Source organism: Equus przewalskii, chromosome 2 (assembly GCF_037783145.1).
Source record: "Equus przewalskii isolate Varuska chromosome 2, EquPr2, whole genome shotgun sequence".
NCBI classification, from domain to species: domain Eukaryota; kingdom Metazoa; phylum Chordata; class Mammalia; order Perissodactyla; family Equidae; genus Equus; species Equus przewalskii.
This window is the reverse complement of record NC_091832.1, coordinates 43,883,264-43,906,927: the sequence shown is the minus strand read 5'-3', so window position 1 is coordinate 43,906,927 and position 23,664 is coordinate 43,883,264. Positions and strand designations below refer to the sequence as shown.

The 23,664-nt window shown below is 44.1% G+C and overlaps 1 long non-coding RNA gene across 1 annotated transcript; it reads left to right on the top strand.

The window, feature by feature from the left end:
* Nucleotides 1-2,493: 2,493 nt before the first annotated feature.
* On the top strand, nucleotides 2,494-19,893 carry LOC139080925 (uncharacterized). The gene is made up of 4 exons (XR_011535792.1): nucleotides 2,494-2,631; nucleotides 6,385-6,446; nucleotides 16,784-16,936; nucleotides 17,085-19,893. It is a non-coding gene; the product is annotated as an uncharacterized lncRNA (long non-coding RNA).
* The last annotated feature ends 3,771 nt before the right edge of the window (nucleotides 19,894-23,664 follow it).

Genomic DNA, 23,664 nt, shown 5'->3' with positions numbered 1-23,664 from the left:
ACCTTAGCTTTACTGTCCTCTTCCAGACTTTTGATTATTAAGCTGATCTTGGTCTGTAAGTGTTACAGAGCAAAAAAATTTTCTGCTGTGAAATACCGTTAAGGAGGAGAAGGTTTTCCTCTGCATCCTCCTTTTTGATAGGTTTACAGGGGCTCGGTGCCTTGACTGCAATGTGGGACCATGTGTTCAGACCTCGGCATGCTACCAAGGCAGGACACTGAATCCAGAAGGTGATGGATGTATTAAAAAAGGACGGTCAAACCAGTCCTTATTTCATGAAGAAGGAAATTACCCAGAGAATCTTTAGCCAAAGTTCTGTCCAGGCTGATCAATTTACCCAAATCTTCTCTTTTACATGCTTACCTGTGTGGAAATCCTGAGATAGATTAACAAAAAACTTCTCCAAGTTTGTCAAGTTTCCTGGAGAAACAGGCTCTCGCCCGCTGCCTGGCCCTTCTGTGAGCTCCTCATAATTAGTTATGTGTCTGGCAGAGCCACATTCATCATGATAAGCTGTTCATATAGAGGCTGTTCCTTTCCTGTCCGTGTCACCGCCAGCATTTCTATAGGGTCAAGCATTTTCAGAATCTCTACTGAGTTGGAGTGGTGGAGAGTGGTAAGTATTAGAAGCATTTCTTTCCCTTTCTTACTCTTCTGTACTCCTCACTTCCAAATGCGTCTGATTATGTTTAAAGTTGAAGGCTGTTGCTAAGCCTAGGACAATGGTCATTCGGGAAAAATCCCAAGATGTCACAGATTATGTTTGTTTGATAAAGGAAGACGAAAGTTCCCACTCTGAGCAATAAATTTCCTCCAGAAACAGCCCACCTATTGGATTCGTGTGTTTCATGTGGTGTTAGAGCAATTAGTTCCTTGCAAACAATACAAAGGGACAAAAGTTTCAAGGTTTGGAATCACCATAGCAACGCCTCAGAGTCCCTGCCTTACCCAGGTCTCAGAGTGATAGGAACTGGTCATGCCATTCCTTTGAAATTGGCCAAAGCCTTAAAACCCACAGACTGACCCATTTGGCCTCAGAATGTGAACTTTTGCAGCTACTAGGGCGAAGTCTCCTGTTGAGTGGGTACAGTGGGTGGAATAGTAGCCCTCAAAAAAGACATGTCCAAGTCCTTATCCTTGGTACCTGTGAATGTGACTTTATTTGGGAAAACAGGCTTTGCAGATGTAATTAAGATCTCATGATGAGATCATCCTGGATTCAGGGTGGGCCCTAAATCCAATGACGGTGTCCTTATAAGAAAAAGGCAGAGAGAGATTTGGGACACAGATGCACAGGGAAAGGAGTCTGAGTGAAGATGGAGGAAGAGATTGGAGTAATATTGCTACAAGCTGAGGAACTCCAGGAACCACCAGAAACTGGCAGAGGCAAGGAAGCATTCTCCCCTAGAGCCCTCAGAGGAAGTGTGGCCCTGCTGACACCCCAATTTCAGACTTCTCGCCTCCAGAACTGTGAGACAATGAATTTCTCGTGTTTTTTTTTTTTTTTTTTTTTAAGGAAGATTAGCCCTGAGCTAACATCTGCTACCAATCCTTGTCTTTTTGCTGAGGAAGACTGGCCTTGTGCTAACATCTGTGCCCATCCTCCTCTACTTTTTTATATATGGGACGCTTACCACAGTGTGGCTTGCCAAGCGGTGCCATGTCTGCACCCAGGATTCGAACCTGTGAACCCAGGGCCGCCGAAGCAGAACACGCAAACTTAACCGCTGTGCCACTGGGCTGGCCCCTCAATTTCTGTTTTTTTTTTTGTTTTTTTTTTTTCATAAATTTTTTTTTTTTAAGATGTTATTTTTTCCTTTTTCTCCCCAATGCCCCCCAGTACATAGTTGTATATTCTTCGTTGTGGGTCCTTCTAGTTGTGGCATGTGGGACGCTGCCTCAGCGTGGTTTGATGAACAGTGCCATGTCCGCACCCAGGATTCGAACCAACGAAACACTGGGCCGCCTGCAGCGGAGCGCGCGAACTTAACCACTCGGCCACTGGGCCGGCCCCTCAATTTCTGTTTTTTTAAGCCACTCAGTTTGTGGTCATTTGTTATGGCGAGCCCAGGAAACAAATACTGTGGGTGACTTCTGCTCCCTGCATCCTGTCCCTCTCTGTGCTTGAGTTATAGCAGAGAGCCCTTTACCATTGACTGAAGAACACACTTTTTTCTTAAGAAAAGAAAACGAAACAAAAAGGTGAAGCAGTTTTTGGATGGGCCACCAGCCAGCCAGATCATCAGGATCAACCCAGGGTCAGCGGGCTCTGCTTGGGGTACCCGTGCGCATCCTGGATATCTTAAGAGCATCACTCTTCCTAGCAATAGCTCTGGGGACAGCTCCTTGGTTTTTCCATCTTTTCCTCCACCAGAAGCTCATTTGAAAGCCAGTTTTATTGCTACTACTCCTTTCTCACTCTGGTCAGAATCTTCTTTTTGTGGCATCATAAATGGTTTCCATGGAAATGAAAGGTTGAGATAGAACAGTGCCAACGTGCATGTGAACTTCAGAATTAAACAAGGGCTATTGTTTTTGCCTGGGAGCTTCATTCATTCTGAAGATGTCACAGGGAATTTTGGAATGTATATCCATAACTTCCTGAATTTCTCCCACATTCCAGCCCACCTGGTAAGGAGCCTGGAGCGACATGGCAACACCCCAGATCTGTATGTCCCTTGCTCTTCAGACTGTCTCTTAGTTTTGGCATGTGTGTGTAAATGTCAACAGGTGAGGTGAGATTTGCTGTAAATAAGCAGATGGTCCCCACAGGGTAGGCTGTAAATGAGACAGAAACTCTAGCAGGAGATATCACAGCCAAAGACTTTACCAGTCTAAACTCATCCTTTGTTTAGTGCACAAGAACCAGTGAAGGGAAGAGGAAGGCAGACCTGAGGCTACATGCCTGCCCTCGTGACCCCGATGACAGGGCCTGGAATTTGCACCTGCTTCCTACCAGTATCAAAGGCACAGGCTCATGTGATGTGCACAGACTTCTTCATGATGGTTTAGTCAGAGGGAGAAGCACGCTGGAACCAATCCTCTAGCTGGCTCCCAGCGACTGAGATGTGCACATGGTGGACGGGCCCAGGTGGGGATTCTGAGTCGCTGAAGCTCTGCGCCCTCACTTTACAGGAGATGCCACCTGGTAATTCTTACTTCAGAGTAGGTGGGGTGTAGGTGGGGTGACCATATTGCCACCCAAACTGGAGCACTTTTCAGAGTGAAAGGAGTCATAGGCACAATAGGCAAAGGACCATAGGCATAATCTGGATTATCCCCGGAAAAGAGGGGCATCTGGCCATCCCAGGTTTACACAGCTCCACTATAGATCTCATTGTGGAAGTGCCCGGGACTCAGCGGTTGGATCTCTTCTTTCTTATATCTTACATACTCCCTAGACCAGTGCAGTCCAGTGGAATTTTCTGCCGTGATGGAAATGTTCTGTATCTGTGCTCTCCAATACAATAGCTACTGGTCAAATGTGGCTGTTGAGTACTTGAATGTGGCTAGCGTGTTGGACAGTGCAGACCTAGATGGTTTCAGCCAGTCTCATGGCTTTAAATACCATTTTTAGGAGGCTCTGACTCCCAAATTTGTCTAGTCTCCCTAACCTCTCCCCTAAAATTCAGACCTGTATATCCAATTACCTATCTGCTAGCTTTCCTTGACTGTCTAGTGGGCATTTCAAACTTAACATGTTCAAAACTAACCTTCTGATCACAATAAGATACCACTTCAAACCTACTAGGATGGCTGTTCTTAAATAAACAAGCAGAAAATAACAAGTTTTGGCAAGGATGTGGAGAAGTTGGAACCCTAGTATATTGCTGATGGAAATGCAAAATGATACAGCTACTGTGGAAAATGGTAAGGCAGTTCTTCAAAAACTTAAACAGAATTACCATAGGATCCAGTAATTCTACTCCTAGGTATGTGTCCAAAAGACCTGAAAACAGGGACTCACACGGTTATTTGCACACACACGTTCATAGCAGCTTTATTTGCAAAAGCCAGAAGATGGAAGCAACCCAAGTGTCCATACATGGATGAATGAATAAACAAAATGTAGTATATTCATATAATGGAATATTATTCAGCCTTGAAAAGAAAGGTAATTTTGGCATGCTACAACTTGGATGAACTTAGGACATCATGCTAAGTGAAATAAGCCAGTCACAGAAAGACAAAAGCTGTATGACTCCTCTTGTATGAGGTTCCTAGAGTGGTCAAATTCATAGAGACAAAGTAGATTTCTAGGGGCTGGGGATGGGCAGTATTTAATGATACAGAGTATCAGTTGGAGAAGACGTAAAAGGTCTGGACATAGATGGCAGTGATGCTTGTACAACAGTGTAAATGTATTAAATGCCACAGAACTGTACACTTTAAAATGGTTAAAACGGTAAATTTTGTTATGTGTGTTTTACCGCAATGAAAAAAACACCTCTGATATTCCCTCAAAACCTGCTCCTTCTGCAGACTTCGCATCTCATTTCACACTAACTCTAGCTCTCCATTTGCTAAAGCCAAAGACCTCCTCTTTCTCTCATAGCACATGTTCGGTACATTGGTAAATCTTACTGCCTCTGCCTTCAAATACATGCATTCAGAATCTCACCACATCTCACACCACCCATAACGCTGGTCCACGGAGCATCCCGCTGCACACATCTCCATTGGCTTCTCATATCATTCCCAGCGACAGCCTGTCTTTATAAGGACCTGAATGCCCTGCCTCATCTGTACCCTGCCATCATCTTGCTGACTTTATCACCCACCTGTCTCCCTGTTGTCTGCTCTGCTCCAACTGCACAGGCCTCCTCCTGTTCCTCAGACACCCCAGGGATGTCCCTGCCTCAGGGCCTTTGCCCTTGCTGTTTCCTCTGCCTGCAGTGCTCTTCCCCCCAAATCTGCATGGTTCACCCCCTGTCCCACATCTTAGGTATGCACCTATACCTCAGTGAGTCCTTCCCAGGCCACTCTGGAAAATTGCAGTGTCCTCTACCACTTCCTGTCCTCTTGCTTGCTTTAGTCTTTTCTCATTCACATGGATCACTAACATACTATATATTTTATTTACCTTGTTTATTTTCAGTCTTCCCCAGTAAAAGGTCTGATGTTTAAGGCAGAGGTTTTAAAATCTCTTTTGTTTCCTGGTTTTCCCACAGTGCCCAGATCAGACCCAACATATAGTTGGTGCTCAATAAATATTTGTTAAATTAATGAAGGAATGCAGACATTAGGGAATTGCTCAGCATCCATCTCTTTTAGCAAATTTTTGATTGATATATAACCAATCTAACCTCTTTATATGTGTTTAAGCTTGGCTTACATTTGACTCAAACCAGTAGTTCTCAACTAGGGGCAATATTGCCCCTAGTTGGGGACATTTGGCAATATCTGGAGACATTTTTGGTTGTCACAAGAGGGAGGAGGAGTGTACCGGCATCTGTGGTTGGCAGAGGCCAGAGATCTTGCTAAACATCCTACAATGCACAGGACGACTCCCCACAACAAAGAATTATCTGGACAAAATGTCAATTGTGCCAAGGTTGAGAAACCTGGATTTAACCTAGTCGTGTTCAGAGTTATCTAGTCTGCGTTAACAAGAGGTGAGTTCCTTGAGGGCTGTTATGGGTTGAATTGTGTCCTCCAGAAAAGATGCAAAGTCCTAACCCCCAATACCTCGCAGTGTGCCCTTATTTGAAAGTAGGGTCTTCAAAGATGTAATCAAGTTAAAATGAGGTCATCAGGGTGGCCCTAATCCAGTGTGACTGGTGTATTTAGAACAAGGGAAATCTGGACACAGACACACATAGGGAGAAGACCCTGTGAAGACAGAGGGAGAAGATGGCCACATGGCTGGAGTGATGCGGCTACAAGCCAAGGGACGCCAAGGATTGTTGGGAGTCACGTGGAGCTGGAAGAGGCAAGGAAGCATCCTCCCCTGGAGCCCTCAGGGAGAGCATGGCCCTGCCAACACCTGGATTTTGGAGATCTTGCCTCCAGACTCTGACAGAATAAATTTCCATTGTTTTAAACCATCCAGTTTTTGGTATTTTGTTCGGGCAGCCCTAGGACACTAACACAAGGGCAGAGCCGGTGCTAAATCCGAGCTTGATACTAATGGGGTCTACACCTGTGACAATTAAATTAGTTTCTTGGAAAAATGAGGTTTGACCAGATTGGTGGTTAGATCCTCATCTGGGAGGTGAGACAAAGGTATTCAGTCTTTTGGGTTTTATGAAACTCATGACCCGGGGTCGGCCAAGAGCATTTGTATAATAGATGTTCAAAGCCACCAGTCGCCAAAACCTTTCATGGGAAAATTACCCCAGCACAAAGTGTTTTTTGCTAATATTAACTTTGGTTCTATTTCAGATCAATGGAGGCAAAAACCAAGAGATCCCATAAATCCTGCTGCGCTCGTCAGAGCTGCCAAGGTACACCCTGATAGAGCTTCTGGTGGCTAATGATACGGCTGTCCACCCGGCGAGCATGTGGGCGGGAGGGGCTTTCTGGAGAGCATCTGGCCTACCGTGGAGACACTTGTCATGAGCATTATGTGAGGGCTCTTCGCCTCTAGTGAAGGGTGAAACCTTGAATGTGATTATTTCTAAAAAAGTAAATAATGAGGATAATTTAAAAATAAACAAAGATCTGGATTTAAAGGCTACTTACTGTCCCAGGACCAAGATTAATGGTGAGTGGCAAGTTTTCGTGAAGATCTCCTGTAGCCCGGTGAGCCGTGCTGGGATTCCAGAGAGATAATGTCTTTTCACGTATAAAAGATCCTATTGATTTCCTGTTAGTATTATCCCGAAAATGTGCAGTGTGTATCTATGGAGCAGAGACAATCTTCCATCACTTGCTTTATGGGAAGAGAATGGTTATTGTATCTCTTCCCATAAAATATAATCTCTTTTTCTCTTCCAAAATCTACCTGTCCCTCTGGGAATTTCCAGTTGTAATCTGTGGAAGTGAATTGATTTTTCTTCTCTTTTCTTTTTTTTTGGCATATGCTAGTATTTTTATATTTGGCTTCTCTCATTGTTCTCTGGAGTCTGATTGTTATTTAAGCTTGTCTAAAACTTCTTTTTTTAAGATCAGTCCCCTTGAAACACACACAGCATGGTGGAGGTCAGGCTCCCTGTGACGTGTTCACGTGGGAGAGCACCCTACCTTAGCCTCCGGCGGGGTGGGGGGACTCATGTTGGAGAATGTCCGGGAGGGCTTTGGAGGCCTTGCGAGGTTGCCTGGTATATTCCAACAAGATAAAAATGCACAAAAATCAAATCACTGAAGGAGGGAAGTTCTCTTCTTGAGGATTGGGGTTCTCAGCGTTACCCCTGAGCATTTCTTCAGGATCAATTAAGATACAAGGGCAAAGTCTCTACATTTAAATATCACACTCTGAGCAGCGGCTTCCTAAGCTAATGAGTTTGGCTGAGAAGACCCCAGCAAGGCAGTCTTGTCCAGACCTTACATGTGGAGGTCTGCAAACTGCAACTCCAGCTGCAAAGCCTGTCCTTGTGGTTCTGCCTTCACCCCTTTATTTTTATTTTATTTTATTTTTTGAGGAAGGTCAGCTCTGAGCTAACTACTGCCAATCCTCCTCTTCTTGCTGAGGAAGATTGGCCCTGAGCTAACATCCATGCCCATCTTCCTCTACTTTACATGTGGGACGCCTACCACAGCATGGCTTTTTGCTAAGAGGTGCCATGTCCGCACCCGGGATCCGAACCAGTGAACCACGGGCCGCCGAGAAGCCAAACGTGCGAACTTAACCACTGCGCCACCGGGCCGGCCCCCGCCATCACCCCGTTATGAATGCAGACCCTCCCTCTATTCCTCTGTCCCAAACCTACCCACCCTTCGAGGTACAACCCCTCCACAAGCCCCCTGCCTCGCTCTCTGCCCTCTACACAATTTTCTCTTTTTTCCCTGAACTCCTGTGGTACTTATGGATTGCACCATCCCAGCCAGCGTTTAATTACAACCACTTTTTATTCTCTTTGCTTATTGCATGTGTGTTATTTTACAGCACTGCAGCGGCCCCATGTCTTCATGCTTCACCCTATTCTTACTCTCTCCACTTCTGCACTATGCCTGGAGCCAACCAATTTATTTTGTACTATTACCAGATGATTTTTTTTTAAAAGATTTTATTTTTTTCCTTTTTCTCCCCAAAGCCCCCCGGTACATAGTTGTATATTCTTCGTTGTGGGCCCTTCTAGTTGTGGCATGTGGGACGCTGCCTCAGCGTGGTTTGATGAGCATTGCCATGTCCGCGCCCAGGATTCGAACCGCCAAAACACTGGGCCGCCTGCAGCGGAGCGCACGAACTTAACCACTCGGCCACAGGGCCAGCCCCCAGATGATTTTTTTTTAAAAGCCTGAATGTGTATATGTATATGTAAATACATACATATATATATATATAACATAACAAATCTCAATGTTATGGGCTGAAATGTGTCCCCTCAACTTCGTATGTTGAAGTTCTAACCCCTAACACCTAAGAATGTGACTGTATTTGAGATAGGGTCTTTAAAGAGGTAATTAAGTTAAAATGAGGTCATTGGGGTGGGCCCTAATCCGAAATGACTGGTGTCCTTATTAGAAGGGGAGATAAGGACACAGACACGCAGAGAGAAGACCATGTGAAAACACAAGGAGAAGATGGCCGTCTGCAAGGCCAGGACAGGGGCCTCAGAAGAAGTCAACCTGCCAACCCCTTGATCTTGGACTTGTAGCTTCCAGAACTGTGGGGAAATAAATTTCTGTTGTGCAAGCCACGCAGTCTGTAGCACTTCGTTTTGGCAGCCCTAGCAAACTACGATTCAATTAACTAGTCACAGAGCCCAGCGACACAAGACAAAGGCCAAATTTCTTAGTTTTATGTTCAAGACCTTCTATGTCCTTGTCCCATCCCACGTTCCCAATCTTTCTTCTTTCTTCCGTAATGGAACCCCCGGTCCACCCTATCTGGTTGACTCCAGGCTCCTCCCATCCCAGATGCCCTCCCATCCCTGCCCCATTGCCTTTACTGCATTCTCCTCCTGGAAAGTCCCACCTCCTCCCATACAGACCCAAACCAAGGCTGACCCAAGTCCAACTCTTCCCCGAAGCTCCAGTGATGTTCTATGAACTAGGAAAGAGACATGGAGGTTTGTTGTGGATCATGTAGTAGTTTTCAAATATGCTCCCCGGGACCCTCCCTCGGGATCCTGTGTGTAATGGTGAATGATGACAAGGGAAAAGGGTCAACCCCTCTCAGCCATCCACCAAGCAGAGCTGCCACTTTTTTCTGTGTGGTTTGTTTGTTTTTCCATATATTATTTAAAAAAAGGCTTCTGTGGAATGGAAATGATGCTGGAGAGCACCACTGAAAATCCTATCCAGGAAGTAATGACAAAAAAATGTCCAAAAAAGTCATACGAAGCTAATGGTCCTTGCTCAGGAAACACTTAAGCAAACAAAGCCCATAACGCTTTTATCTAGATTTCCTAGAACTGTACTCATTGCAAGGGATAAACTCAATTATCAAAACTCATTGACTCCGAAAATGTAACTTCCATATACTACTGCCCATTCCAATTCCTCAGACAGGCAGCTGTTACACTGTTAATGCAATCACGGCTTGCCATGTTATTAATCTATTTTCTAAGTATGAAAGGATGGCAGTTTGGATTCTCTGATACAGATGTGGACATTTGCCAGGTCACATCTGTCCAGGGGGTTTGTTGAACAATGATTTCACGAAGAAATCAATTCCTGTTCCCTTCAGCTGACCTTAGGGCCATCTTCTCAGGCTTGTTTTCCTCTATTGCAATAAAAAAATTAAATTTCAGTCTTTATAATTTATGTAGTGCTATTTCTTTCAGAAGTTAATAGCATATCTTGTGTGTTAGCGAAGTCCCAATGAGGCAAGGAGGAGAAAGTCTGTAATTACATCCCTCTGAGAATTAAGCTAAGGTCCGTCTCCAAAGTTTGGAGCAGATTTCCTTGGACCTTCTTGCTTCAGAGGCCTGGCCAGAAGATTTCTCACCCATAGGACTTAGTGCTTTCTTAAACGAGCCTTTTAATATCAAATATTAATCTGTGAATCTACAGTGGATTTATAGAATGCTCATGGGATAAGTGGATCAGGAAAGTGTGGCTAAATCTTCCCCATAGAAATACACACCTTTTTCCTCATTCTCTGACCCTTCCAAACTGCCAACACACTCACAGCTTTTGAGTCTCAGATCCCTGGATATTTTCAGAGAAAAAGGTCAGTTTCCTTGGAATCAAGGTGAGGTTATTTATTCTGACACAGATGGATGTTATGTTGAGATGAGAAGCCCCTCGTTCTCTCTGAAGGTATAATTCTTTTTCTCATAAAATTCCATAACTAGATTCATAAGTCAGTATCATCTACTCTGATTACTCTGTTTCATCAGAGATTCCTGTGTGATAGATTTCCTATGTTTCTGATCAGTTACCATGGATATCGCTTTAGTGATCACAGTTCTCAGTAACTAGAGCTGTACTTTTGTGGGCTTCACCACTGTAAGAACTAATCTGTGCAAAGCTCTCAGGATAAACCTTGTTTGTTTGTTTGTTTTTAATTCTTTTTCATGGAAGTGGAAGGATTACAGATCCAGGGGAAACAGTAGGGAGGGGAACTGAAACAAATTTGCCATATGCTTGTTTATTATCAAACATTTGCATCTCATCTTCACTCACAGCATCAATTTTGAATGTGGTTTAAGCTTTGGAGACACTTCCCTCTGAGCTGGCTGAGTTTGGGGACCCTTTCAATCATTTCCTTCCTCTCCCTATCATGCTCATCACATCGCAGCATAATTACTTGTTTACCTGTCTTCTTCTCCCTTCCCCCAACCCTACTGTGAGGTCCTTGACAGGGACTGCAGTTCATTGTCGCATCCCCAAAGCCTGGCGGAGGGGCTTGGGGCACAGAGTTCCCAGTATGTGTTGAATGAATGAAAGGCTGTTTTCTTCTATTTCTCTGCTCCTACTCAGCTGAAAAGTGCAATTAAATCTAAGATCCCTTGTTTGAGACAGGGCTTTTCTGGTTGTAAGGAAAAAAACGCTCAAAGGCTGGGGGTGGGGGAGGAGAAGGCTATGCCCAAGCAAGGAACCCAGGAAAAGGTGGGTGTGCAGACTAGGAGTTACAGCATCAAGGGGGCTGTTCTGGATCCAGGGCTGCCCTGGGGACCTCCGGAGCAGGAGTGGGTGGGCTTCACTCTGGTGTTCTGGTATTAACTCGAGTCCGCAGGCTACTCAGGGCCTCTCTATTCCCTGCCCTCCCACTTCTCACCTTTTAGTCAACATCTTTTCTCTGCTCTAAAGCTTCTGCCTGTCCACGGTTCCTTCCCCCTTACCACTTCCGTTGCACAAAGCCCACTGTATCTTCTCTCTTCTGTGTTGTCATGTTTAAACTTCAACTGTGAACATTAACTGTCCCCTTCTCTCAGTCCTGTAGTTTCTTCCCTCAAATTCCCAGAGCAACAATCCAGTTCAACTCATCTTTCTACACAGGGCAATGTGTAGTCAATGGATTGACAGTCCCCAGGTCGGGGTACAGTGGCCCAATCAAATACAGCTAGAGGTCAATGTCACATGCTAGAAAACATGGCTACCCATGGCCACTTTCACCAAGGGAGTGGACAGGGCATTGGAGCAGTCATTCAGAGTTGTCTCTGCAACAACCTCCATAGTGTAGCAGCAATGTGATTGGGAGGGCTGGACCTCAGCTGAGTGGCAAAGGGGTTCCTGAGGCCAGTCAAGGTAATTCCACTTCCCCTACCCTTGCTAATTTTTGGTCAAAGAATCCAAGGTTGGGTCAGTGCAAGGCATTCCTCTGTGCAGGGATTGGTCCCAGGGTGGGTTTATAAATCTGTTCAGTGTTTCACAAGGGGAGATATGTGGAGGGCTGCGGGGGAGGAAATGTCCTTGTTCTTAGGGGAGAGCCGTGGAGGAAGGTGGTCTCTCTTCCTTGGGACGTTGTTATACACGGTTGGTGGGGCCCAGAGCTGCTGCAGCCATTCTTGCTTCCATCCTGAGGATGATGTCACTGCCCAGGAAGGCAGAACCCAGAGCATGGCATGGAAACTGAGCCAGAGCCAGTGGATTAGGGAGGTCGGGAAGCCAATCCTTTCTCTTGACCTCCAGTCACGTGATCCAATACCTTGCTTTATTGTTTAAGCCAGTTTGCATTGGGTGTTTGTAATTTGCTGCTGAAAGCCCTGAGGAGAGGTGGAAAGGTAGGAGGTGGAGGGGGTGGGGGCAGTCTTCGGGCATGGGGGCAGTGATTGGTGCATGTGCTTCAATGGTCAGTTCTGCACGTCGAGCAGGAGCAGGGCCAGTCTCACAGGCTGGTGACAGAGGCAATGACACAGGGCCCGGGCTTGGCTTAATGCTCTGCTGTTGCTGTCTTGAAACTCCTAAAAATTTTTAAATGGGGGCCTACATTTTCATCTTATACCAGCCCCACAAATTATACAGCTAGTCCCAGGCAGGTGACATAGTGTATGGAAAAGGAGTTGCAAACTGTAAAGCGCTATGCAAAGCATTATTATTATTTATAAGCCTCTCGTCCCTCCCCCTAGGGACAAGAGAGTCTGTGTAGACCTCCTATGTCTAGTGTCATGGTCTTCTTGCCAGGAAACCTCCATAATCCAACTGTCTGCCACCTGACCCCCCATAATCTGCATAGACCTAGGTCAGCTCAGACCCTCTGGGCTCCCATGGGATTCTGGAGAGCGAGGTGGAGAATCATTGCTGATAGAAGGTTCTTTCCATTTTCAGTTTAGGGAAGCATATGGCCAAAGTTAAAAACTATTTGATTGTTCAATTGCTAAGCAAACGTGCAAAGCACAGATGCACATGCACACACACATGCGCACACACACAAACTACTATGTTTGCTGGGCCTGAATTAAATCTACTGCTCTGTTTGCAATCTTGCTCTGCCCTCTAGAGACCTTTCATTGACCCATGGGCCGAATTGTCCTACCTTTATCCTTCGTGTGTGTGTGTGTGTGTGTGTGTGTGTGTGTGTGTGTGTGTGTTCACGTGTCTCAGGTGGAAGGAATAGCTGTCTGGTTCAGGCTGTCCTTTCATCCTGCTAACGTTGTTACTGAGTGAGTGTTACTTAGGAGATAATTAACATGTCCCATTTTAGTGCAAAAATATACCTTGTCCCAGGTCACATGACAAATGTAACCATAAAAAGTTTAAAATGCTATTATTTAAAATTTATTTTCTCATAAAAAATGGTTCCTGAAATGATCATAATTTGAATAACTTACTCTATAGTTAGAATACATTATGCCCTGGCTCGGGTCCAGGTTTGGTAATCTTGGAGCTGAGCGAGATCTCAGTCAGAGTTAGGACTCTGCAGCCGCCGTCTCTATCAGCAAGTCCTTCCTGGGAGGCTGGGTTCCACGTCTGTTCCATTTTGCATCAAGCTGAAGCCCGGCTGCAGATCATCCATTTGACACTCTTTCCCACTAGCCTCCAAAACGGCATTTCTCTGTCAAGTTATTGTGGAGGTATAGAGATTTTTAAAAAGTGGACTTTAATTCTCAGAGACAGGAAAATGCATGGTCCGGCGGGAATCCTCAGGAGTGATGTCCTCTAGGTGCTTCTTCAGAGATTCTAAATCTTCACTTTGGGGTACCCCTCCCCCAAGCTTGTCTGACCTCAGAGTCATCAGAAGTCCTTGGAAGCAGGAAGTCCGTGGTCATCATCTGGTGATGGGGGTCGGTCCCAGAAACGTTCAGTGTTCCTGGCACAGGGTGAGGGTGGGGGTTGCCACCTGATAGGGCTGCAACTATGCCAACAACAGCAACAAAGCGTGCATGTCCCTGCTGTGTGCCCTGCTAACTGTGCAGCTTACAGGATGCCGGACTCTGTGCTGGGAGCCACACTCAGTGTTTCATTCATCTTTACTACCATGCTGTGGGAAAGTGTATGTCTTTCTGATGACTGCTGTAACAAACTACCATAGAGTTAGTGGCCTAAAACAACACAAATTTATAATCTTACAGTTCTGGAGGAAACAGGTCATATGGGGTTAAAATTAAGGTGTGGGCACACTTATGTTCCTTCCAGAGGCTTTGGGGGACATCTATTTCCTTGCTTTTTCCAGCTCCTAGAAACTACCCTCCATTCTTTGGCTTGTGGCCCCTTCCTCTGTCTTCCAAGCCAGGAACATAGCGTCTTCAAATCTCCCTCTCTCCCTCTGCTTTTGTCATCACTCCCCCTTTTCTGACTCTGATCCTCCTGTCTCCCTCTTATAAAGACTCTTGTGATTACATTGGGTCACCTGGATAATCCAGGATAATCTCTCTAACTCAAGATCTTTAATTTAATCTCATCTGCTAGGACCCTTTTGCCACATAACGTCGTGTAGTCCCAGGTTCTGGGGATATGTACTGATTTGGGGGCCGTTATTCTGTTCCCCATAGAAAGGTACCATTATTAGTCCCACTTTACAAATAAGGAAACTGAGGCTCAGAAGGACTTGACCAAGGTCACATGGCTGATGTGGAACATCTGGAACTTGAACCCTAGTGAATCAGACTCCCTGGTTTACCATTTGGGTCAGCATGTACCCTTTCTGCGTCGACACACTTCCCCCTAGTGGTTAGCGGATGCCTGCACCCCGCCTCAAACCCACAGGGGGTTCTGGGTTGTGCTTACAATGAGTAAAATTCTCCCATGTGGCAGATACAAAATCACGGTCCATCGGCTCCAAAAATGTTCTCCACCCTCCACGCCTGGCTACACCTGAGTAGCCTGGTGCCACTAGCCTCACCTCCAACCCCCATCCCTGTTTGCTCTCTGTGCCTGGTGGGTTTTTGTTTTGCTGCTGTTCCACGGGCCAGGAGCAATGACACACCTGGGCACTTGTGAGAAACGCAGAATCTCTGGCCCCACCCAGACTGGCTAAATAAGCACCTGCATTTTAGCCAGCTGTCCGGCGATTCCGGCGATTCACGTGCACATGAAGAGTTTGAGAAGCACGGGTCTGGAGGACCATCCTCCATCTGGGCTGCTTCTCACCACACCTGTTTCTCTTTCTCTCCTGCCCTCTCCGCAAGTGTCTGGGGCTTTGCCTCCAGCAACTTGGGAGGAAGCGTCAGGGAAATGTCTATGTTGCTCTTTCTGTCTTAGCTTCCGAGAGTTGGCAGCGGAAAAGGCACCGCCTGGCAGGGCTTGGTGAGCCCTGCAGCTGGGTGGGGGCGGTGACTCTGTGGCCCACAGGCCTGGGGACCCCAGCAGTTCCTCCTGCTGCAGCTCTCTCCCTGGCAGTGGCTGGATGGCTGTCTGGGGCAGTGCTGGGCGCCTGGTCCCTCCTCCCATGCGCCAGCATCAGGGAGAGGCAAGAGGAAGGCGTGAGACGACTCTGACCTTGATGTTTAGTCTGATCCTTCTCACTCTGAAAGTGCTTCAACATGTTGGCCTGGTACGTTCTGAGCGCTGCGGAGTTTTGGCAGAGTGGCCAATAAGTATTTTTAGTTCCTTCCTCCTTAATGTTTGCCAGAAAACCGCAGTCATTACTTATGAGCAGGGCAAGCTTCCCCCCTCCCAGTCTCCAGAAGAGGCTGGGTTTGCCCTCAGATGCCCACTGAGGGACCCCTGCCCTGGGCTTCTAAGCCGTCTCTGAAATCAGCATAATGCTAACACCTACAACAAGGCACAACTTCATGTTACTTTTTAATAAAATAAGCCCTCAGTCTTTTTAAAAATTAATTTTTAAAAATTTTAGTAAAGTATATACACACAAAATTTACCATTTTAACCATTTTTAAGTGCACAGTTTGATGGCATTAAGTACATTCACATTGTTGTGCGCCATCACCACCATCCATCTCCAGAACTTTTTCATCTTCCCCAAATGAAATTCTGCCCCATTAACCACTAACTCCCCATTCCACTCTCTACCCCCAGCCGCTGGCACCTCCGTTCTGCTTTCTGTCTCTGAATCTGACTCCTCTAAGTACCTCACAGGAGTGGAATCACACAGGATTTGTCCTTTTGTAACTGGAGCATTTCGCTTAGCATCATGTCTTCAAGCTTCATCCATGTTGCAGCGTCCTCACCTTTTAAAAAAAATCACTCATCTAATTGATCAAAGTAATGCTGAATTAAAGCACAACTACATTTTTTGTTTTAGGCAAGTGGTTTCTGATTAGTCCTAGCACATCTGCTAAGGCAGCGCAACATCTGCTTTCACAAAAGGGCTAGCCGACTAGGAGGGTGTGGAATACCGACCACCCTCGCTCCTTTGTGGGGACGGTCTGGGGAAAGCTGGATGGCACCATCAGCCCGGGAGAGGGAAGTCTACAGACATCTTTCCATAAATGCCAGGACGCCAATTACCTCTGCCAAGGGGAAAGTGCCTGCATCCTCAGCATCTTCAATTCTGGTTCCCCGCGTGGATCTTATTTTTAATGGCAGTACCTTCCAGACCACAAGGGACGAGGCTCCCTCAGAAAAATCTCGCCATTGGTGGAGGGATAATGGCCCTAAGGATCTAGTTCAGTAAACACAGGATTCTTTTGTGATGCACTTTCCAAATGAAGCACACACTTTGGGATTAATTAAACTCTTTTCTAGCTGCCTGACAGTGTAACCTTTCCTTTATGCTTCTTAGGGGGGCACACGATGTAAAAAGTCAAATCTATTATGTTCATGACTTGGAGGGAAAGATCTGGGACAAAATTACCTTACACACTGTTTTGTTTATTTTTAATTTTCTGAGTACTGGATCGAACGGAGAGCTCTCAGAGCTGTGTGTTAGCTAAACAGCAGATTCAACTCAGAAGAAGAGTGATTTGGAATTAAAGCCATAGAGACCACTGATGACAGCATGAACTCCCAATTTCTCGGCACACCTGGGGGACACGTTGAGGAGGTATGTGAAAGTTGAGTAATAAAAAAATGTAGTTGTGCTGACTGTTGAAGCTGTAGCCGTTTTCTTGTTCCAATCTTCCTGCAGTTTTGAGTGCATGACATTTAATTAATTTTACAGTTAATTCTTTTCACTGCTCCTTTTTTGACAGTGTCACTCTCTGATCTCTCAGCTGGTTGAGAAAAATCTGTACCAGTTGTTACCCTTGCTGGAGCCAGACAGGGTCATCTGACCACAGCAGGAGGCAGCGAGGAGCAGCAGGCGTGGAGCCGAGACAAGATTTCAGCGGGAGGACAGTTTCCTGGAAGAAGCTTGGTCCAGAAGCTCCATCTCAGGGTCCCATGAGCACCTTTCAGAGCTTCCCTCTCCCTAGCCTCCATCTCCAGGAGCTTTGAAAAAATGCCTGCATTTTTAAGAATTTTTTAAAAACTTTATGTCAAAGCAACACACACACACAGGAACAAATATAAAAGTAGAAGAGAGATGATGTTGAAAAGCAGCCTTCTCACTCCAGCCCTTTCCCAAAAGGGACTTTAGCTGGCCCTTGCTTTAATTCTTCTGGAATTTCCTGTGCTGCTCTATGATTATACCTCTACTGTTTCATTTATCAATTTTGGGCAATATCTTTTGACTCCTAAGTAGGAAGATAAGGATTTAGCTCACCTACCCACTCTTTCCTCTTTGCCCTCCTCTCTCTTTTAATTTTGTAACTGCTTTATTGAGCTGGAATTCACATACCATAAAGTTCACCCTGTTAAAATGTCCAATTCACTGGTTTTTTAGTACATTCACAAAGTTGTGCAACCAAATCCAGTGTGCACAATTCTCTAAATCCAGAACATTTTCGTGCCCCCCTCAAAAGAAACCCCGTATCCCATAGCACTCTGCCCTCATTCTTCCCTCCTCCCAACCTCTGGCAATTACTAATTTCTCCACATCTTCATCAACACTTGTTATTTGTCTGTCTTTTTTCTTATAGTCAGCCTAGGGGATGTGAAGTGGTTTCTGATTGTAGTTTTGACTTATGTTGGCCTAATAACTAATGACTTTGAGCACCTTTCATGAGCTTATTGGTCATTTACAGATATTCTTTGGAGACAAGTCTATATAAGTCATTTGTGTTTTTAAATTGGACTGCTTGTTTATTGTTGAGGTGTAAGAATTCTCTATATATTTTGGATACTAGATACTTACGGTATATGTAATTTGCGAATATTTTCTTCCACTCTGTGGGTTGTCTTTTCATTTTCTTGATGGTGTCCTTTGAATCACAAAAGTTTTAAATGTTGACAAAGTCCAATTAATCTATTTTTTCTTTTGTCACTGTGCTTTTGGTATTATATCTAAGAACCCATTGCTTAATCCAAGATCACAAAGATTTACTCCCATGTTTTCTTCTAGGATTTTCTAGCCTTAGCTCTTACATTTAGGTCTCTGATAGGGATTATGTTGAAAGTGTGTACCAATCTGAGGCGTCGCCATCTTAGCAGTATTAAATCTTCCAGTCCATTTAACATGGATTCCATTTCTTTGTCTTCTTTAATTTCTTTCAATGATATTTTGTAGTCTTCAGTTTTTGATGCTGTTGTAAATGGAAATGTTTTCCCAATTTTATTTTCAAATTGTTCATTGCTAGTATATAGACATACAACTGATTTTTGTATATTGATTTTGTATCCCCCCTGCAGCCTTGTTGAACTCGTTTATTAGTTCTAATGTGTGTGTGTGCGTGGATTCCTTAGGATTTTCTATATAGAAGATCACGCTATTTGTGAAGAGAGATAGTTTGACTTCTTTTCCAATCTAGATGCCTTTTTTTTTTTTGCCTTACCTAATTGCCCTGGATAGAACTTCCAGCACAATATTGAGTAGAATTGGTGAGAATGGCTATCCTTGTCTTACTCCTGATCTTAGGGGGGAAATAGTCAGTCTTTTACCATTAAGTATGATGTTAACTGTGGGCTTTTTATAGACGATCTTTATCAGGTTGAGGAAATTTCCTTTGATTCCAGGCTTGTGGAGTGCTATTAATGTGAAAGAGTGTTGGATTTTGTCAAGTGCTTTTTCTGTGTCGATTGAGATGATTGTGTAGTTTTTGTCCTTTATTCTATTAGTATGGTGTATTACATTGATTGATTTTCATATGTTAAATCAACATTGCGTTCCTGGGATAAATTCCACTTGGTCATATAATCTTTTTTATATGTTACTGGATTTGATTTGCTAGTATTCAAAAGAGCTCTTGTATCTATATTCAAAAGAGATATTGGCGTGTGAGTTTTTGTGTGTGATGTCTGTCTGGTTTTGGTATCAGGGAATACTGGTCTTATAGAATGAGTTGGGAAGTGTTCCCTCCTACTTTATTTTTTGGAAGAGTTTGTGAAGGATTGGTGTAACTTCTTTAAACATTTGGTAGAATTCACCAGTGAAGCCATCTGGGCCTAGGCTTTTTTTTTTGGTGGGAAGTTTTTTGATTACTAATTCAATCTCGTGTCATAGATCTCTTCATATTTTATATTTCTTCTTGAGTTTTCCCTCTTCTCTTAATGTTTGATATTTACATTATTATTTTAAATTCTTCTATTAGCCACTTTCCTAACTTTAAATCCTGGGCTTATCTCTTGATTTCTTGTACACCAAGTATCTGTAATTTCATTTCATCCTCCACTTTGTCTGATAAAGACAGTTACACCCCATCCTTTCCTCCCTCCTTTATTATAATATCTATTAGCTACACTTTCACAACATCAAGGTTGGTAACATTTGCATTCTGTCCTGACAACGCGACCGAGTGTTGGATGCTATGTCTGCAGTTTGAATTGAAAAGTTAAAAACCAGTGAATGGCTTTGCATTAAAATGACATCCTCAGGAGTGTTCAATGCCTGGCACGAGAGTGAACTCTGTGTCACTTTTCTAAGTATAAAAAAAGTTATTATTATTATATTCCATTAATTGTTTAAAATCATGATACATTTTGTTTGCTTCATTTTTGGACCATTATTTTGTGTACACTTTTTGTTGTTTTTCCTAGAGGGTCTAATTGTCTTTCTTTTCTTTTTTGGCATGACTTGCCTTCATCCTATTCTCAATTCTTTTTCAAGCTCTCAGTATCTGTCTATCTTCACCAGACGTCTTCCTCCTCGAGCTGTCTGCTTTCCTGCTCCAAACTGGATGGCTGCTTGCTAGATCCCTAGCAGCTTTGGAAAGCAGTTCTGCTTGCTCCATTACTAGCCACTTGGCCCTCACTCTCTTCTCGGCCAGGTCAACTCAGCTCCTCTGAGCTCTGGCTCTTCCCTCCTCCCTAGTTAGTCTCTTTCTGAATTATTTCTTTTTCTAATTTTTCTTCCTGTCATCGTGAAGTTTTGCTTTACCTCAGTTTTCCTGTCTCTAAAAGGAAAAGTCTAGATCTTCCTAGAATATAATTGCAGCAGAATTTACAAGAAGGCAATGAGCTCATACTGAAAATCTGCCTCAAAATGCTCAGGAGAAAGCGGTGTGACACAAAATCAAGGAATTGATTTCATTGTTAATTTCTTGTGACTTTTCCCTGGTTTTGACTAATTATCCATCCTGCAGGCTAGATTAATTTTTGAATTTAATATCATTATATAGCGTTCAATCAGAAAAAGGGATAATCAAGGTTAAAATTGTTATACAATTAAGTCATAGGTTTCCTTTCCTCCTAGAATGGAAATGTTAAGAATTTACTTCTTTAACACTAAAATTAATCCAAATATTGATAAGTCTATCACCAAGTTTTTGAGGGAGATAATTTAATGCATAATCCATGCTGAGCACTTATTAAACATGAGACTGCTCATGACTGCGTAAACATTAGACTGAGTAAGACTGACTTTAGTGGGCAGAATTTGTATTTGAATCAGTGCTTCATTGGAAATTTTTTGGATAAATTCAACACACTTTTTAAAAGAGAAAAATAAATTGGATGAGCAAATATTCTTTCTAAGAAAAGGGAAAGCCATTTTATTATGAGCAGTAAATCAAGAAATCAAGCTTTCAGACCTACGGACTTTAGGGGCAGGCTGAGTGGACCCCCAGATTCTGACAGATCTTGTGGCACTTCGCTGCCTATTATGAAGCAAATAGTGGTGATTCAAGTTTTAAAATTTGTATGAAAACTTCAGGCCGGAAATAATGGTGAGGGTAAATTGAAGGACATCAAAATCATACAAAAATTAAGACATTGGGCATCAGACGTGACTTTTAAGAAGATTTTATGATTTTTACCTTCATCAACACAAACCTTTGGACAAATGTTAGATCAGATGTGCAAGTAACTACAAGAAAAACTGCCAGCTCATAAAAGGTTTTCTTGCCTACCATTCCTTCACGTGGTAAATAAGGAAGAAACCCCTACCTTTTGCCACCTTCCCAGGTGAAATAGTTAATATTTCTAGGCAAGTCGGCTAGTAGCTATTTGTGAAGCAGAGTAAAATAGACGCCATCCCAAAGATAATGCATATCACTTAGAACTTGAAACTGACACATCATAGGTTTCCCCCCTTAATTTATGGCGCAATAAAAGCAGCAATAAATGTAGGTGCACTCCACCCTTGCAGAGAGTTGCCATTTTTACGATTTTGATAAGTTCACACTCCTGGTTTTACCCTCACACTGTCCCGGGCTCAAGTATTTAATATTTAACAATCTGTATTCTATAAATAATAGATGTGCCTGTCTTCACAACTGAAGATCAGCAGCAGATTTTATTGTTGACAAGAGTGATAATGTTCTCTCACCTTCTTAACTTTTTATGTTACTGTTAATTTTCCCTTTGTGGCTGAGAGTCGAGGGAGGGGTTTGGGTCATTCTGGAGAGAAATGGGCTGTAATAATCCAGTTGGAACCGAGCACTAGAAGAAGCTTGGATACCTCTATGGCCATTTCAGCAGTCTGAGGTCACAGACTCATGCAAATGCTGGAGCTGGAAAGCACCCCAGCAATAATCCATCGCCTTCCCATTACAGGGAGGCAAGTGAGAGTCTTCATCCAGCAAATCCTGGGCTCATGCCTACTAAGTGCAAAGAAGACCCAGTGGGAGAGTCACTGGTGAAGGGATTTCACCAAGGTCATATGGCTAATATTGGCAGAGTGGATGACATTCAGCTCAATTCAATAAATGGTTGGAAACCATTGAGAAACAGAGTCCTGGCTCCCAAAAAGTTTAGATCATATGATTTCCCCTGCTGAAAATCCTACAAATGGGCTTCTATTACATTTCAAATAAAATCAACTCATCATCAGGGCCAACAAGTCCCGTTGAGTTCTGGCTCCTTCCTTTTCCATCTAGTGGTCATATCAGTTCCTCAGACCAAGCTTATTCCATCCTCAGGGCCATTGGACAGGCTGTTCCCTGTACCTGATATGCATTTCCTGCAGATAGCCCCACGGCTCCAGCTAAAACAGCACTCACCCACCATCCCATGACCCCAGCAAGGCATTCTCTACCCCATTATCCTGCTTTGTTGACCTTGGAGCACTCATCCCATAGGACACCATCCTAATTATTTGTTTTCTCTCTGGTTGTCTTGTCTTCTCCACTCTGCAAGGGCAGGATCTTGTCCCTGTCCTTTCCCACCATATCCCCAAGGCCAAGAACAGTGCCTGAAACAAAATTTTAGTGGGGTCAATGAATGAATAAAGAGGGAGGCAACTGATCTGAAAGAAATCACAAGTGCTATGGGCTGGTTATGCCCATCCGGCCTTCAAGGCCCATCTTGGTCAGCCCTTTCCTGTGAAGCTGCCCCAATGTCCTCCCAAGGAGGTGAGCTCTCCTTTGTTCTCCCCAGCACTTAATGTGACATTTCTTGGGATACTCATAATGTAACTGTTTGATTATGAGGATAGTTAATTTTATGTGTCAACTTGACTGGGCCACAGGATGCCCAGATTTAACGTTATTTCTGGGTGTGTCTGTGACCGTGTTTCCAAGTGAGGTTAACATTTAAATCCCTGCAGTCAGTAAATTAGATTGTCCTCCCCGGTGTGAGCGGGTATCACTCAGTCCGTGGAGGGCCTGAACAGAACAAAAAGCGAGGGAAGGAGGAATTCAATCCTTTTTGCTTCCTGCCTGTGTGCTTCAGTTGGGACATCTCTCATTTCCTCCAGCCGTGGACTGGGATTTCAACATTCGGCTCCGCTGGTTCTCAGGCCTTTGGGCTCAGACTGAATTAGACCACTGGCTCTCCTGGCTCTCCAGCTTGTAGACGGTAGACTGTGGGACTTCTCCGCCTCCGTAATCACGTAGTCCAATTCCTTCTAATCAGTCAATCTCCCTGTCTATCTCTGTCTCTCTGTCTCTCTTGCCTACTAGTGGTTTCTCGGAGAACCCTGACTAATACAGTTATTCTTCGGTCTCCCACTCAGAGGGCAGCTTGGAGTTCTTTCTCTAAGCCTAATGCCCAGCAGAACCCTTAGAGTTTCTGGGAGGTCAGTGAATAAACACAGCTCTCTGATTGAGTGTGCGGGATTTTACAAAGCATTTCTCCTCACAAAATCATGAGCGTGTCATTGATGGCGCGAGTGTGATCTTCGCTTTACTCGAAAGTTAAGAGTATGAAGTCCGCGTTTCCTCCTTGCTTTCTGAACCCAGAACGAAGGCAGCCTAGCTCTCTTAGCTCAGCATGATGAGTTAAACAGGCTTTGTAAACACAAACAGGAAATAACGTAGAAAAAAACAAACAAACAAAATGTGCCTTCAAAGTCTCCAC